This window comes from Micromys minutus (genome assembly GCF_963924665.1).
Source record: "Micromys minutus genome assembly, chromosome: 4".
Taxonomy (NCBI): domain Eukaryota; kingdom Metazoa; phylum Chordata; class Mammalia; order Rodentia; family Muridae; genus Micromys; species Micromys minutus.
The window spans coordinates 39,905,179-39,922,384 of NC_137973.1; the positions used below are offsets into that span (position 1 = coordinate 39,905,179).

Here is a 17,206-nt window from a genome sequence, read left to right on the forward strand (position 1 = left end):
TGGTTCCTAAGGAAGAACACCCAAGGTTGACTTTTGGCATCCACATGAACAAGTGTACCTGTGTACTTGCAGAAATAGACAGGCACACACACAAGTCAAGCCTGAGGCTTGCTGCTTTATATGGCTAAGTTGAAACTTCTGTTCATGTCTGATTCTGGATGAGAACCAGTAACTTCTAAACAATGATACAACCTCAGGGGAATGCAGAGAACAACTTCATATGCTTTCTCATCAGTGCTTTCTCTCTCTCTCTCTCTCTCTCTCTCTCTCTCTCTCTCTCTCTCTCTCTGTGTGTGTGTGTGTGTGTGTGTGTGTGTGAGAGAGAGAGAGAGAGAGAGAGAGAGAGAGAGAGAGCTCACATGTGTGTATAAACACATGTGTGTCGGGTCAGAAGTTGGGGAGGTAGTAGAATAAAGTTAAGATCAGAAAATGAGTGGAATCTTGTTCATTCCTTTTTTATTATTATTACTTTTAAAACCAGACATCAAACTTGCAAACAAGATCTGGAAAGTAGAAAACACAAGCCAGTAAACTCATAGTGTTAATTTTGAAGCAGAAAAAAAAAATCCCAAATTCAAACCAGATTCAGAAATTATGACCTCAGTTATTATTTTTTTGTTCACAGTTTGCATTGATAATACTTGTTTAAATATACTTGTAAGATATACTAGAAAGAGAAATAGGGAAAATACAGAATTTATGAGAATACTTAAACTCAAAGGACGAAGAGCTCTGTGTATTTGCTGCTAACAAGTGAGACTCGCACAACAGAGTATGTTATTTCCTAAGAATGAGGAGTTAGCTTGCCAAGGCATTTGGTCATGTTGAATTGGGAAGTCTAAGGACTGCTTGGAATTTCTGGGCAGTGCAAGGAAGATGGAGAACTGGAGGGACAGAGTGGTGGCTGTGGAATGAACCGGAAGACAGTTGTGAAAGTTGATGGTTATTTACTGTGTACCTACCAGCTGTGCATGCAAGTCCTGGAATGCTGTACTGCACGGAACGTAATGCCAGCACCCTAGAGGGAACGGGACCTGTGAATCAGGAGAAAGATGAAAGGAAAAGAAAAGGGGGCTCGACGACTAGAAGTTTAAGAAATATTGAGAGTAACTAACTTTAAAAAAGAATTTGTGTGTGCACACTAGAGCGTGCAGAGGTTAACCTCGGGTGTGAGTCCTCCATGTCTGAATTGTCTGAGGCCGAGTCTCTGCTGTTCGTATTTGCCGATGCCAGGCTAGCTGGGCACAGCTTCTGGGGATTCTTCTACCTCCATCTCTCAGCGCTTCGGTTACAGATGTGTGCTGCCACATGTTTTTGAATGGAAACACATCCGTCCATAGCTGTACATAGCAGGGAGTCACGCAGGTTCTTGCCTGTGTCACCCAGACATTTTACCCACTGTGCCATCCCCCCAGCCTGTGATTAGTAGTTGAATTAAAATAAAAAAGAATAAAGGATGTTTTTTTCAAATAGAGACTAGAACTTGAATTTACTATTAAATAGAAAGATGTTTTGATGGTGGTGGTGGTGGTGACGGTGTAATAATAATAATAATAATAATAATAATAATAATAATAATAATAATAATGTTCCAGGTACACATAGGATGCAATTAAAGTTCTGGTTGTGGCTTTGAATACAGTCAGAAGCAGAGGTGAGGCGTGTCCCAAATCCTTCCCTTGCCTCCTGAATCCTGGTGTGAAGGGGGAAAAAAAGCAAGGATGTGCATGTCTCTCACAGACATCTGAAACAAATCATGTTCTCCCTCTGGTTTCAGGGCTTCTCAGTTCCCTACTTTCACCCCCAGAGCTGTAATTGCCAAAGCAGACAGATTAGCACAATTTCAGCCTGTGTGAGTATGTCACTAATGCTCAGTTGCTGACTTTAATGATTTCCAGAACCCCTTCCTGATCTTACTGTCCTCTCAGGGTCATCACAGAAAGTTTGTAAGCCAGCGTGGTGTGGGAGGTCAGCTCCTCCTCGAGACACTGATAGGAAAATGAATTCAAAAGGATTCTCCCCGTTAAAGTAAACCTTTTGTTCTCTACCGCCCTTAAGCGCAAAAGAGCTAGTGTGGGATGTGCCAATGAGCTGGCTCAGGCAAATATCAGGATTGTAAATGATACCTGGAGTAGTCTTTCCCTAAGTTTCACAGCTTCCTCCAATCTGCCTAAGAGGGAAACTCACAGCTCTGAGCTGTTACAATAAAACTATTGGCAGTCCGGAAAGTGAAAACAGGGCCTGGTCTTAATTCATCACACCACACAGAGTTTTAACACATCAGGGTAATAATAACAACACAATGTTGTCACCTGATAATCCCCTCCTGTGCCCTGGATGAGTGTTATGGATGGAGCAGGGCTGGCCCTGAAGCTCTGTGCATGGTGGGAGGCACGTTCTTTGCATGGGATCTGGAGCTGGGGTGGTACAAGTCGGCTGTGCAGTGCCAAGATGCAAAGCAAAGCAGTTGGGAAGATGTAATTCTCCGATAGAAGCCAATTGCCAGGTCTGTGAGTGAAGCGTTTCTATCGCCGCTTATTGGCAGGGGGAAATTAAGCATTTTGAAAGGTTCCTTGGCTTGGAATATGATAAGAGTCCAGCCTTGTCATAGAGGCAGAGAGAAGTTTGTTCTTGGTTGGTTGTTGTGTTTTGGTTTTGACAGTTTTCACTACAGCCTTAGCTTCCTCAGCCTCTCAAGTGCTGGGATTCGAGGCATAAGCCAATGAGTCAGGACTGGACAAGTCTTGAGGGGTAGTTCCTGTCTTCAGACAGCACCATCCTCAAAAGAATCTGAGTCTGAGCCTGGGTTTGTAGTTCAGTTGCTAGAGTGCTTGCCTAGAATGTGTCAAGCTCTTGATTTAATGCCCAGCACTGCATAAACCACTGTGGTGTCCTGCGCCTGTAATCCCAGAGAATCCGAAATTCAAGGTCATTTTACCTACAAAGTGAATTCCAGGCCAGCTTGGGCTACACAAAACTTTATCTTTTAAAAAAACAAACATGGGCTAGAGAGATGGCTCATCAGTTAAGAGCACTTACTGCTCTTCCAGAGGTTCTGAGTTCAATTCCCAGCAACCACATGGTGGCTTATAACCATCTGTAATGGAATCCAATGTCCTTTCCTGGAGTGTCTGAAGACAGCTACAGCTACTCATATAAATAAAAATAAATAAATCTTTAAAAAATGAAACAAAAAATACCTAAAGCCATAGAAATTAAATGTATTAGAAATAATATTAAAGAATGACTAACAAAGAGTCTTGGCTAAAAACAAGGATACAGGGTCTTCTTTCATGGCAGCCTGCTTTCCCAGCTGCTCTCCTGCCTTTTCATCATAGCTACCAAGTCCTGGAGTGTAGGATCAATCGTGGCTGCTTCCAGGGCAAATGCTTGGTGGCACTAAGCCCTCAGCTTGCCCGTGGTGATGACAGTGACATCTTCACAGAGGGCAGCATCCATCAGATGTGCCCTCCTGCTGCTCAGCTCACTCTAGAAGCCTTTCATTTGAGTTTCTCATTTTTAAGATAATGACAGGGTAATGGCGATTATTTTTGATTTCCTCTCACTAACCAAAGCTTTTGTATCTGGATCCTGCTGCCCCAGCTGGGTTGCCTAAACAAACACATCCAGAGCAAGCAGATGCTGGGCCAACATACATCAACTTCACCTTAGAAAGTACCATCTAATTCAATTATAGGCCAAGATGTTGGCCTTCAATGTGTTGATATTGCTGGCCATTTTAAGAACTACTTTGGATCCTTCTTTCTTCATACAATAAACATTCATAAGAGGGCTGCAGATGTAGGCCAGTGGTAGACTGCATGCCTGGCACACACAAGGGCCTGAAGTTTAATCACCAGAATCATAAAGCTTCCTGTCTGAGACAAACATGAGGTTCATTCTGCATTTCCAGAATTAGCAGTCTGTGAGCTAAATTGGCTTTGGGGACTTTTAACTCATCCAAATGATTGACAAAACATGAAACTGAGAAAAGCCACCATCCTTAGGGGACTGTGTTCTCTCAGAATGGGCCAGACTTGGACCCTTTTCTTGGCTTCTAGCAATTAAGACCATTTGGAGAAACCTTAGATCCCGTTAAGCTCTTCACCTCTGTGCTAGATAATCACTTCGGGGCTTATCACAATGTCAGTTTTCCGTGTGAGTCAGGGAGGAGTTGTGGGGCTAAGGGGAACTTTGGGCAACAGGTCTGCACCGCACGCCTGTACGGAGAGCAGTCAAGCAGTAGGGCAGGCAGAGGGGTAGAGTGGAGCCACCAAAATGGAGATGAACACCATCAAAGAGTCAACAGGCCCAGATGCCTTTGAAATACCTTGAAAGCCGCATTAGATAAAATCCTAAGACTTTTTCTTGCCCCTGTTTGGTTTTTTGAGATAGGGTCTTCTGAAACCCAGATTTGGTCTCAAATGTGGGATAAATTCCTAATCTTCCTGCTTCTGATTCTCTAACTCTCGGTGGGTGCACCACCACACCCAGGCTGAAACTGCCTTAATTCATAACGATGAGGATAAATTCATAAGATGGAGAAGTTGCCTTTAAATTCTTGGTGGCATAGCTGTCAGTAGTTAGAAGAATAAGGAGAATGGCTACCAAGGAAGGCCGCAGTTGGTGTAAGCGGGTAAAGCATTGTCAAAGATTCCCATAGGTCAAGAGATTCAAACTCATTTGTGTCGAGTGGTTTGGATGATGATAATGTTTTGAATTTGTTTTCTGAGAAAGCTAATTTCCAGTAGAACCAGAGCATGGTGAGGCCCACCCCCATAAGAATTCGGATAGGACAGCAGCAAGTGTGGGTCAGGGGAGCTCTGAGCAGTGACAAGGCGTGAAGAAGGCAGAGGCTTTGGGCTGACAAGAGACAGTCAACAGACTTCAAAGCTTGTGATGAGACTGACAGCAGCAAGGGTCTGTCAGCCCTCCCGATGATAGTCACAGATAGGGCTGAGACAGGGCTGTCAGCCCTCCCGATAGTCACAGATAGGGCAGCTTTCTTGCAGAGTGCTGCACACATCCTGAGCTGCCGTCACAGCTGCGTGGATGTGGGCAGAGTCACCCAGCAGCCCCAGGCCCCTCCTGCTATGCCCACTTCCTTGTTTTCAAACAGCTTCACTTCTGAGAGGCCTGGGCTCCTTCCAGTGGCTTTAGGCTGCGAGTGATTCTTGTTTTCACATCCAACCAGAGAGATAAAGAATAGGGGCCTGGAGCAAGCAGGTGTCTGTGTTATGGTCACTTTAAGGGAGTCTGAAGGGACGCTCACATGAATAGGAACTGGAGGAAAGGCAACTTCCAGGGTTCGAGTTCAGTAGGATTCTATATGGAATCATGCTGTTCTGTTTCTTTTGTTTAAAATAAGCAAGCAAACAGATAATGCCTCTTATTTGGCATTGTTCGCTGTGATTGTTAAATCCTGAACATTTCAACTGTTTGTGTTCCAGTGCAGATGCCCACGACCCAAACTTGGAGGAGGACAAGTGAATGTATTTTATAAAGGAAAAGGTAATATAATCAATCACTCCATCTAACATTTCTACCTGGATGACAGTATATCTAACGTTTCTACATGGATGAAGGTATATCTACTCCATTGACACTTTATCACACGGTAGAATGCTCTACTGATCTCCTCAGCCCTGAGTTAATTTGGGACCTTTTCTCTCAGCATAACAGTAAACAGTAATTAATTTTCATGACATTGTCAAGTTGGTAATGTCACTCAAGCATGATGGCAGCTGGTCAGTAGGTCACAATTTCCCCTGTTGTCATTCCACTTCCCACATGCTGGGAAGCCAAGGCGGAGAAGGACAGATGAGACTGGCCAGGCTTCAGGGTTCTGAACCAACTCCAGCCCAGCTGTCATCTGTGGGAAGTGGCTTTTGGTTGACCAGTGGTACTTCCCAGTGTCAGCACATGTGTTGTGTCAGCAGCTCAGACTCTGCACGGTGGGGCTCTTGCCTTCAGTCATCCTTCATCTTGGGAAAACTCTCTGGTGTGAAAAGCAGGGCCTCTGTGGGGAGGTAGGATGCGGCCTCAGTGAAGCAGATGGTTGGGTACTTGAAGAGCAGTTTAGTACAGGAAGGAGAAGACTGTCTGAAAGTTGAGAAATGGGGGGGGGGGGTAATTGGATTGGAACCTCATCTTTGTTCGCATAACTTTAACAGAGACCTGACAGGGCCTTGTACCACAGTCTCCCTTAATAAAGGGCGTAACCATGCCATGACCCAACTCCTGTGTCCTGCTCCATACATATTGAAATTGAGAGGAGAGACAGAGACAGAGAGGCAGAGAGGCAGAGGGGGGGGATGAGAGAGAGAGAGAAAGAGAGAGAGAGAGAGAGAGAGAGAGAGAGAGAGAGAGAGAGAGAGAGAGAGACGGAGAGAACACTCATTCCAGGTTGACACGATAGCCAAATAATTCCAAGGCAGCTGGACTTGCGTTTTCTGAAATAGAAGAATGAATATTTGCTAGGTAGAAAGGTAAGGCCCATAGATTCCCCGTTTCTCCCCATTCTTATCATGATCTCTTGCCCCAGAAAAAGAGGAAAACAAACTAAGAATGAGTGACCCTCAGCACGTTCTAACTTGGTGTATCACCATGGTATTGGGGAAGAGGAATTGGCAACTGACATTTTCCTAGTGCTAACTTAATTTCTTTAAACTGGTATATTTTATCTAAACAATTGCCCTGAATTCTTTGATACAGAGGCACACTGTGTTCCTGTTGTCATCACTGTTTTAAAAGAGAATTCCATTGGGTTAATGTAGTTAGGAAGCTATGAAGTTAAACTTTAAAACCCAAGGCTTCCTGACTGCAAAGTCCACTTCTTTTCCATTTGCCTTGCTGAAGGGCCTGCTGTGGATGAAGATGAACTGACTCTGTCCACAGGAAGAAGACTGAGTCTTTTCTAACTGACTATCACTCTTGAGTCTTTCACCACATATTGTTATCTCTCTCCTTCTCAGCATGTCTCAAGCATCCTCCTCTACCCTTGGGAGTGAGGGGTGACTATAGACTAAGATCTCTTTCTCCAGAGGTACAATAGTCAGTGCCTGAACACCCACGGGCACAGGCACTGGACACAGAAGACCCCACTGTCACTGTAGGCCTCACTGGGAAGAGAAAAGTCATTTATCCACACTGAACACTGGAAGTGAGTTCTCCTTCTCCTCCTCCTCCTCTTTCTCCTCTTTTTTCCCCCCTGAGATGGGGTTTCTGTATGCAGCCCTGGCTGTCCTGGAATTTGTTCTGTAGAACAAGCTGAACTTGAACTGAAAATATTCTGCATGCCTTTGCCTCCTGAGTGCTGGGATTCAAGTCAGGTGCCACCCCTGTCTGGCTCAAGTGGGTTCTTGTGTTGTCTAAAAGTAAGTGTGTGGACCTCACTGGAGAGGGACTGAGCTGTCACCTGCACCCCATCATGAAGCTGGATAGGGACAAACGTAGTGGCTTGGTTTGATCTTAGCAGCTGAAACTTGCATCTGCTCTACTTTTGTCAGTAGAGGAGACTTGCAGAATTACTCATTCTGCCCAGATGTAAAGGAACGGTTTGCTCTTCTTCTAAACCACTATGGTGTTCTTTATAAGCCCTCACCTGATGAGTAGCAAGAGGAAAAAGGCTAATTTTAGCTCCGTAAAGTTTCAAACCTAGTCTGATTCAGCTATTTGAACAATGTTTTTGACCTGTGTGTCTTGGAAATTAGGTGAAGTCCTTCTGATTCTGCTATCCTGCCTGCTTCTTCCTAAATGGCCCCACAGTTCTGAGGCCAAGTCTACCAGGACACCTCCTCCACAAGTCTGCCCTTGTAGACATGGCAGTGTGTGGTCAGAGACACAGTGGTCTCCCAACAAAGGAATCAAGGCAGTGGGGCAAGACCTCGAGTGAGCTGGGTGGATTTACTTCATCCTATGGGTAGAAACCTGAAGGGGATAGCATCAGAGGACACCGAGACTTCCTGCCTGGCATGTGGCTGTCCCAATACATCCTTTCACAGCAGCAGCAGGAGAGGAGATCTGCTGGCTTCTATCGCAGATAGGGGTGCTCTTTTGATACCAGAGAAACAGAGACTCCGTTTTTTAAGTTGAGTGTGGAGGATCCTTTTTTATTTCAGCAGTAGTTGACCAACCCATTAGGTTGCTACGCTTCCAGATGAGGCTTTCATGGGGGAAGGGGCTACTAAAAGGACTCAGAGAGGAATGAAAACACCGTGTTTGTTAAATATTGTCCCCCGTATGTCAAGGTAGACTTGGGATGATTAAATGGCTCCCTTACATGTGCAAGCTTGTGTGTGTGTGTGTGTGTGTGTGTGTGTGTGTAAAACATAGTAAAAAATGCTTCCAATTTCTCCTCATAGGGAAGTGTAGAGCACAAAGACATGGCCTCTGCTACTTTTTGTGTTTTACACAACTTTCGTACAAACCCAACTTTTTAATCCTTAAAATGGTATAGTTGTGGTATATACTTACATACACTGTGCAGTTAACAAACTTTAAGTCTGTTAACATACATCCAGAATCTAAGACTTTTACCTGTGTTCAACACATTAACTATATAGATCTTACATACGAATGCCATATATTTCAAGCCTCAGAAATGTGTTGTGTGTGATGCAGAAAAGTGTGGGTTTTTCAAATCAACCCAAGTTACATAAACTCAAGCAAATTGCATGTCCACTGTGAGCCTTTCTGAGAAAGACAGAACATCATCATAGGGTAGGTGTATGGGTGTGATGGTAACTTTTCCTTGTCAACTAAATTGGATTTAGAATCACCCAGGAAACACACATCTAGGACTTCCTGTAGGGGGCTTAGGAGAGGCTTAACTGAATAAAGGCAGTGCCATCTCACAGACTAGTATCCTGGGCTGACTAAAAAGGGAAGTAAGAAGAGAGCAATCTGAGCATCAGCTTGTGTCTCCCTCTGCTCCTTGACAGTGGATGCAACATAACTGGCTCTCATCACCAGGCCTTCTCCCCCACGATGGACTGACCATTCCCTTCAAATGGTGAAGCAACATTCCTTCCTTCCTCGAGTTGCTTCCAATAGGTAGTTTGTCACAACAGCTTATTTGCCATAAGAATTAAATTATGCACTGCATATAAACCATGTAGCAAAGAGTGACACCTAACTGAGGCTCTGGGCTCTTCTTTCTCCTTATGTCAGCAGGATGCTGTCTCAGAACTAATGACTGCTGGGTCATCAGCCAAAGATCTTAAGTTTTTATGACCTGCACAATATCGCATGGCAGAAACTCAGTAAAGGTTGTGTAACTGATTCAAATGAACTTCCAAAGCGTGGGCTCAAAGCTATAACGTTTTCACCATTAAATGCTGCTGGTTTGAGGACAGATGTTTCATGCCCCTCCACCAACAACTTCAGCCATGTTAGGCACATCTCCCCTACAACCTTGTTTCTTCATTAAAATTCCCCTGGGGAATGTGTGTGTGTGCTTCAGTCACGTTGTACAACCCACACTTGGAGAGAAAAGTGTTTGCATAAATACTAGCAGATGAATTTTTTAAACATAACTTTTTCTCTCCTGGCACTCTGTGAGGGAAATGAATAAATATAAACAGACAAGTATTGCACTAGGAAGATAGCAGATGGGCTTCTGCGGGGCCCTGGACCTGCCTAGGGTTCCCACATTTGGGAGCTGTAGGATTATGACAAAATCTACTTGTGATATTCTCGCTTTTGATTTCTCAGCCACAATATTAATTGCTTAAAGACTTGGCTTACTCCACACTCTCAGCCTAGCTTTCCCCCTGGAGAAACCAGCAGGATGCTGGAAGCACCCTGTCTAGGAGGGGATTGCCTGCCTATGTCTAGCATGAACTCAGTTTGACTCAGGAGTCATGGAGAAGAGTTGATTGTAACTCCATGCACAGGCAAGTGAGGAAGAACCTTCTGTTTCCTGTTTCAGATGGCTTGATGCTTGTAACCCAGACTTTATAATGGATATTAAACATGGGGACTGATTCCATATACTCCCTCACTTTTCTTGATTTGGGTCATTTTGGTTTAAATCACATACCCTAGAAGATGCCTCTATCCATGAAGCCATCCTTAACGCCAACCTATGCCTTGGACCAGATAATATTTTCCGCCATATGTACAACAATTTTTCTGGAGCATCTAAGCTATATACTAACTAGTAATAGCCACCCCTCCCCTAACTCATATTTTGATACCCAGTTCCCATGGTTGATGATGTTTGGAGGCAGGGCCTTTCTGAGGTAATTAGCCCTTGAAGGAGAATCCTATCAAATGGGTTTAATGTCTTTACAACATAGCCAACATGATGTTTTAGAGCCGTCAAATCTGACAACCTGAATTTCATCCTGGGACTCACATGGCTGAAGGAGAGAAACAACTCTCACAAGTTGTCTTTCTGCAAATGCACACCGTGGCACATGCATGCATGATGCTTACAAGCACACAAAATCAGTTAAATATATTAATAGTGATCTAGCAGAGAACTTCTCTGTTCTTTCTACCATAAGAGAACAGTGAAAATTCTGCTATCCATAAACCAGGACACATGCTGGTGGGAGACAGAGTTTCTTGGGACCTTAATCTTGGACTTCCAGAATTATGAGAAATTTATGAGAAATTAATTTCTGTTAGAGATATCTAGCCTATATTATAGCAATCCAAATAGACTAAGACAATCTACTAGGGATCACATACTGTCAAAACATAACAGAGAAGTCCCTAATGTTTTAAAACTGAAGTCCAGTGGGAAAATAGCCAGTCATGTTATGATCTGATGATTCATTTAAAAACTGCATCAGAAGCAAAGTTTCCGTTACCATCATCAATCATAATATGTTCCAAAGACTGATTCTGAAGTAAATGAGTGAGAGACTCTGCCCTGTTTATTTTTCAGTTGTGTGGCACTGGAGGAACCCAGGCAAGCAAGTGCTCCAGGAAAGTCCCAGCCCCACCTTGTGGCATCTTTATTGTCAGAACCTCCCCAGGACAAAGGTTGTCTATCATTCATAGTTGACTTGCTTGTTATCTTCTTCATGAGGGATCTTCTAAGTCATCCCAAGAGCCTACAATTTGTATTCATTATGGAAATGCCCAGGTCTTGGAGAAAGCTTCACCTTGGTGGACAAGTATCAATACGTTTTTAAAAGTTAGGATGACACTTATCTATAAGGTATCATGAGTGAGGTCGCACTATGTCATAGAAAACCGTAAGCTTTGAGGCCTGCCCTGGAATCTAATCCCAACTCTAATGTTTCTTAGCCGCGTGCTTTCTGGTTGTATTTTACTTTTCTGCTTTTTAATCGGCTCACATGGAAAACAGAGAAGAATGCTCCCTGTTTCAGTGAGTCTTACGTGAAATAACCCTGAGAAGTATTTAGTCCTGAGCAACATGAGAGTTATATTGATTGTCAGCTCGACTGGATCTAGAATTACCTAAGAGACAAACCTTTGGGCACATCTGTGAGGAAGCCTCTGGATAGGGTCAATTGAGGCAGGAAGCTGAGTCCCTGCTGGTGGTGGCCCTGTTCTATGGACTGGAATCCTTGGCTGAATAAAAAAGGATGAAGTGATCTTAGCGCCAGGGACAGTCTTTCTCTGTTTCTGACTATATTTATAATAGCCAGAAGCTGGAAAGAACCCAGATGTTCTTCAGTAGATGAATGGATACAAAAATTGTGGTATATTTAAACAATGGAGTACTACTCAGCTATCAGAAACAATGACTTTATGAAATTCTTAAGAAAATGGATGTATCTAGAGAATATCATCCTGAGTGAGGTAAACCAGTCACAAAAGAACAAACATAATATGCCATCACTGATAGTGTGATGCTAACCCTAGAAAGCTCTGAACACCCCAGAAACAACTCACAGACTATATGAAGTTCAAGAAAAAACAAAGGCCAAAAAAAAAAAAAAAACCAAAGAAAAAGGAAAAGAAAATGAAAAATCATTATGCTTAATCTTTACACACCAAGAAAACTTTGACTATTTTCAGGTTACATCTTGTTTTACATGTACTTTACGCTCATTGTAACTAGTAAGATTTTAATGCACACTATCAAACCTTTAAAAAAATCAAGTACTGACAAAAATGTATTCGTATACTTTTATGCAAAAATGCTTAAAATCTGTACATTTATCTTTGTTTTTTAAAATAAAGTTGTTCGATTTATTTAAAAAAAAAAACTCACCGTCTCAGGCTCCTGTCACCCTCCCTCTCCACTTTGACGGACTGTACCCTCAAACTGTGAGCCCAAATATACCCCTCCTTCCTAAAGTTGTTTGGACCAGGCCCTTGAGAAGGAGAAAAGTAACGAACACACACTCCAGAACGGTACTCGGCATGGCACAGGGTTCCATCTTTGAACAAAAACATTTGCACGGAATGATTTATGACAGCCATATAACGTGGAGTTAATGAGAAGCTGTATCCGTAGCCAACTCTGCCTCATCCTTCTGAAGAGGTTCCATCTGCTTCAATCTACTTTAACTAGGATTCAAAAGCATTAACTCGCCTGCAAATGTCTCAACCAGGAAACCCAAATCAGAATAAGTGATAATCTGGCCCTTTAGACTCAAAAGATAAGATCCTCAGCTCTGTCTTATGTGGCCTTTTACCTCTGCTTTATTATGTTTTGCATAGAGTGAAGATGGTTTATTTTTTCTTTAGGGACCTTGAAAATATCACTCTAGAGATAAGATCTGTGGTCACAAATACAAGGGAAGTACAAACTGGGTGACTGGGGCTGTTGTTGTAGGTGATTGCTGTATTCTCATGAGTTGTTAGGTTACCCCCATGAGTCTATCCTGAAGAGTCATCTGCAGCTTTTGGGTTTTTGAAACAAATGATAATGGAATTTACCAAATTGTGAAGCTGATGTTAAAAAATGTTTTAGGTCTCCAAAGTTTGAACATCAATGAAGTAGCATACTTTAAGAAAATATGGAGGAGAATCAAGATGGAGATGGAGAAAGATGACCCAGATCTGGGTGGTCTTAATTGGCCCTAGCCTAGCACCTCACAATACTTTGCAGGATTCATTACTAACTTCATTATGTGGAGAGAAGAAGGGGAGTCTGGAAAAATGTGTGATATTTTGTCAGTACTACATATCTGGCTACTGACTTGAGTAAACCAATAGATAAAAGGATATACAAAGGAACACAGGATGGTTGTCATGACTTCAGCCACCTAACAACCACAGGAGAGAGGGTCTATCTTCTAGAGGGCTTTTCTGCAGACCAAGTCTAGCTTATAGACCCAATCAAGTAAGTAACCAGTAAGCTATTTAACCAGGAAAGACTAATAGACAAGTCGCATGTAACCTGTGTCAAATGGGTTCCTTGTTTGGAAAACCTTTTCCTAGTAGCCAATTTAAGTGGGAACATGTACTTAGATAATGTGGAGCACATTTGTGGCACCACAGCTCCCCCACTCCCAGCTCCTGAAGCAGGGAGAGAGATTTTTGGTGCACACTTACAGGAGCAAATCCACAAGGAACCCTCTCTTTAAGTGGACGGTGGGCAAGGGGGCCCTCACCAAGTTTGCTTTCTCCCAGATGGCAAGTTCTTAGCATGTGTGAGCCAGGACAGGTTTCTGCACAAGCTCAACGTTGACTCAGTGGAGCTGCAAGATGTAGTGAAATGCTACTTTGTGTGTGCTGGAGCCCAGATGGCAAGTGCATTGTGATGATCTGGTCCTTTCTAGACTGCTAAGCAAGAGCTAGAGGCCATGGGCACAAATCCTGGGTCAGTGTCGTAGCATTTGATCCTTATACTACTAGTGTAGAAGACAGTGGTTCTATGGAGTTTAGTGGCAGTGATGAGGACTTCCAGGACCTTCTTCATTTTGGCAGAGATTGAGTGAACAGTACACAGTCTAGGCTATACAAAGGAAACTATAGTCAGCCGCCCTACTAGTATTACATATTGGTTGGTTCAGTGGGCCAGGATACACAGCTGTGCTTATGGGACCATATAGAAGATACCCTTTTCCCTCACCAGCCCCTCTCAAGAGCAAGGACACAAACAAATGTTATGAATGCTACAAGTCTACCTGCCAGAAGCAATGGGAACAGTGTCACTACACCTGGGGACTTTGGGTCCCCTCCATTGCCACAGTCCAATAGCCTTCCACATTCAGCAATCTTCAATGCTGGTAGCAAAAGCAGTGTCATGGACGGGGCCATTGCCTCTGCGGTCAGCAAGTTTGCAACTCTGTTGCTACATGACCAGAAGGAGAGACACTACAAGAAAGACCATTAAAAAAAATCATAGTATGGGACACATTTTCAGCAAGAGCAGTGACAAACTGAACTTAGTTACTAAAGTCAAAACTTTAAAGCTATAACTCTGGGGACATCCCTGTGTCCTTGGATGGAAGATGTTCCCTTGTTAGAGCCACTGATCTGTAAAACGATAGCTCGAGAAAGACTGGGGTATTAGTTTTTCTTGAAGACTGTATAGTTACTGGTTGTCAGGAGGAATTTATTTGCACATGGGCAAGGCTCAGTAAAGTGGTAGGTTTTAATCCTTAATGCTGCACCAGATTTAGAACTTGACTAGGTAGTGATTTTTATTTCCTGTGGGAGGGGTGGGATATACAATGAATATGAATGACACTCCTTAATGTAAATTTAAATGTATCAGAGCCATAATTTTGTATACTACATGCCACATAATTCTGAATCATTTAATAATTCACCTCAGGGTGTTTTAAAAAATATATAATCAGACTAATTGCCACCCGAATCAGTCATCCCTTGGGGTATACAAAGTCCCAAAGTTAGAATTCCTGTGCCAGACTATTTCAGTTTTAGGGAAATCATGACAGTGTGGAGAAATAATGACACTAAAATGCTAAAGTTAAAATTTATGCTTTAACTGGGATATATTTTGTGTATATACTAGATTGTTGTATACCTGGTCAGTGTACGTCAGTACAGATGGATGTTAATTGTCATTTATAGTCCAACTTTTTATCTTAAATTATAAAATATTTGGAATTTATGAAATTTAACTTAGGAATGAAGTGATCATCAAGGTTGATTGATTCTATTTTTACATTGTCTGGTAATCCACAAAAAGAGAAGAGCCTTAATTTTTAAAACCCATTTTAGTCATTTTATGACAATTAAATTGTTTAATAAACATCCTTTTTTTCAAAAAAAAAAAGAAAAAATTGAAACAAATTTAGTGTCTAAAACACAAAAGCTGATTAAGTTAAATGTTAATTATTAGGCAACCATCGATAACCAAGTTGACGGGCCAGCAAAGTGGCTCAACAGTTAAAGATGCTTGCAACAGAAGCCTGGAGTGTTTGGTTTGATCCTCAGAACCCATGTAAAGGTAGCAGGAGAGATCTGAGTCCACAAAATCATTCTATAACCTCCACACACAATAGCAGTAAGTAAAAACAAGAAAACAATCATGATTGGATATGTTTCCACATAACAGAGAAAATGGTATATAATTCTATGCATTCAGAATGAGCTTAATTTAACTGTGTTAAATAGCTAAGTCTGTACCCATAGAAAGACTGAAAGGAAATATTCATAAAATGTTAGTGTGTGACCAGGTATGAAGTGTGTGGCCAGCTATGATGGCAAACGTCTTTAGTCTCGGCAGAGGCAGGTCAAGGCCAGACTTATGTAGGCAAGTTCAGGACACCCAGGGATATGTAGTAAAACCTGGTCTCAAAAAAGAAAAAGAGAAGAGAGAGAGAGAAAGGTCACTAGGTGAGGCTTGAAAGTATAGTTAATTTTGGGAAGGGTCCTATTGTATTTTCTTTACAAGTGTGTATTGTTTAGTTTGGAAAAGCATTTTTAGACAAAGATCACCAATAGGAAAAATAGACTTCTCCAAGATGATTCAAATGAACTGTTCATTTCCAAGGGGAATTTTCAGCTGCTCTCTGATTGGTGAGCAAAAGAGAGCAATTTTCAGAAACAATAGGAACCAGAACTTCTGCCTCAGTTGAGTCGGGCTGGTGGGTTCTTTTGTTTGTTTGTTTTTGTGAGGAGCTGTTTTTATTTTAGTTGCCAAGTCATGTGGACTTAGGCCTTCACGCTCTCCGGTGAGACCAAGGTTCCTCCTTCCAAGTTGTGGCATCTGGTTTTCCACTTATGCGGGATTGGAGCGCTACAGAAGATAAGACTGACTCCAGCCCCCACTGCAGGAGCAAGCCAAGCAGAGCAGCACTGAATCAACTAACTTTGTCTGTTTCAACGTTAGCCCCTGAAGTTCCTGGTTTTGAGCTTAAGGAGAAAGCAAACAGCTGGTTATCAGGTCCTGTCTTCCCCATGATCTAATATCACCTTTCTCAGAGGACATTTTAGTGTTTCTTTTTGTTTTCAAAATTCTTCTTGTAGACAGTCATATCACATTAAGAGTCCTGGATGCTTCTTAGTCCTAGTTCCTTGCACAGGTACCTTTTTGTCCTCTCTCTCTACCCTTTCCTCTTTTCTCTCCTTCCATCTCCCTCCCTCCCTCCCTTCCTCCCTTCCCTCCTCCCTCCCTCCCTCCCTCCCTCCCTTCTTCCCTTCCCTCCTCCCTCCCTCTCTCCCTTTCCTCTTGTGACAGTTTAGGTCTTATATAAGCAGAGTGGCTGACTATGCTGGTCTTCATGAAAGTGACCATTAGACAAGAACTCATTCTTTACATTTAGAAACACAGGAAGTAGGAATCATCTCCTAAGCCACCAGGACAGACACAGTCAGTTCTCAGAGGCAAAGGCGGCCCTGATGAGGCAGCACCCAGAGATGTCTCAGTAGCTTCTTAGTTATTCATCTCGATGCCAAAGTGGGCATCTCAGCTGCACATTTACACTGCAAGTTCAAGTTTTAGGCAAAAGGTACATTCTAGAAAGCTTGTGAGATGGCTCAGCGGTAAAGGCATTTTCTGCTTACCTTGTCCATCTGACTTCAATCCCTAGAACCCACGTGGTAGAAGGCCCACCTTACGGAAGTTTTCCTCTGACCTTCACATATGTGCAGTAGCAAGTACACACGTGAGCACACACACATGGGGGGGGAGAAGGGGGGGAGAGAGGAGATAGTCATTTTTTAAAACTCAGCAAACAAAACAATACAAAAGAAAATTAAATTTGGTCCTAATCTTGATACTGAGAAATCATAAATCTAAAAATGGGCTGGCCCAGAGAAATACCATTTTGGCTTAGCAGCCTTGTAGCAACTTAGAAAA

At 42.7% G+C, this 17,206-nt stretch overlaps 1 pseudogene across 1 annotated transcript; it reads left to right on the plus strand.

Annotated features, from left to right (window-relative positions):
• The first annotated feature begins 13,133 nt into the window (after window positions 1-13,133).
• LOC308419734 (WD repeat-containing protein 20-like) lies at window positions 13,134-14,541 on the plus strand (annotated as a pseudogene). The gene has a single exon. The product of its transcript is annotated as a WD repeat-containing protein 20-like (transcript).
• Window positions 14,542-17,206: the final 2,665 nt, after the last annotated feature.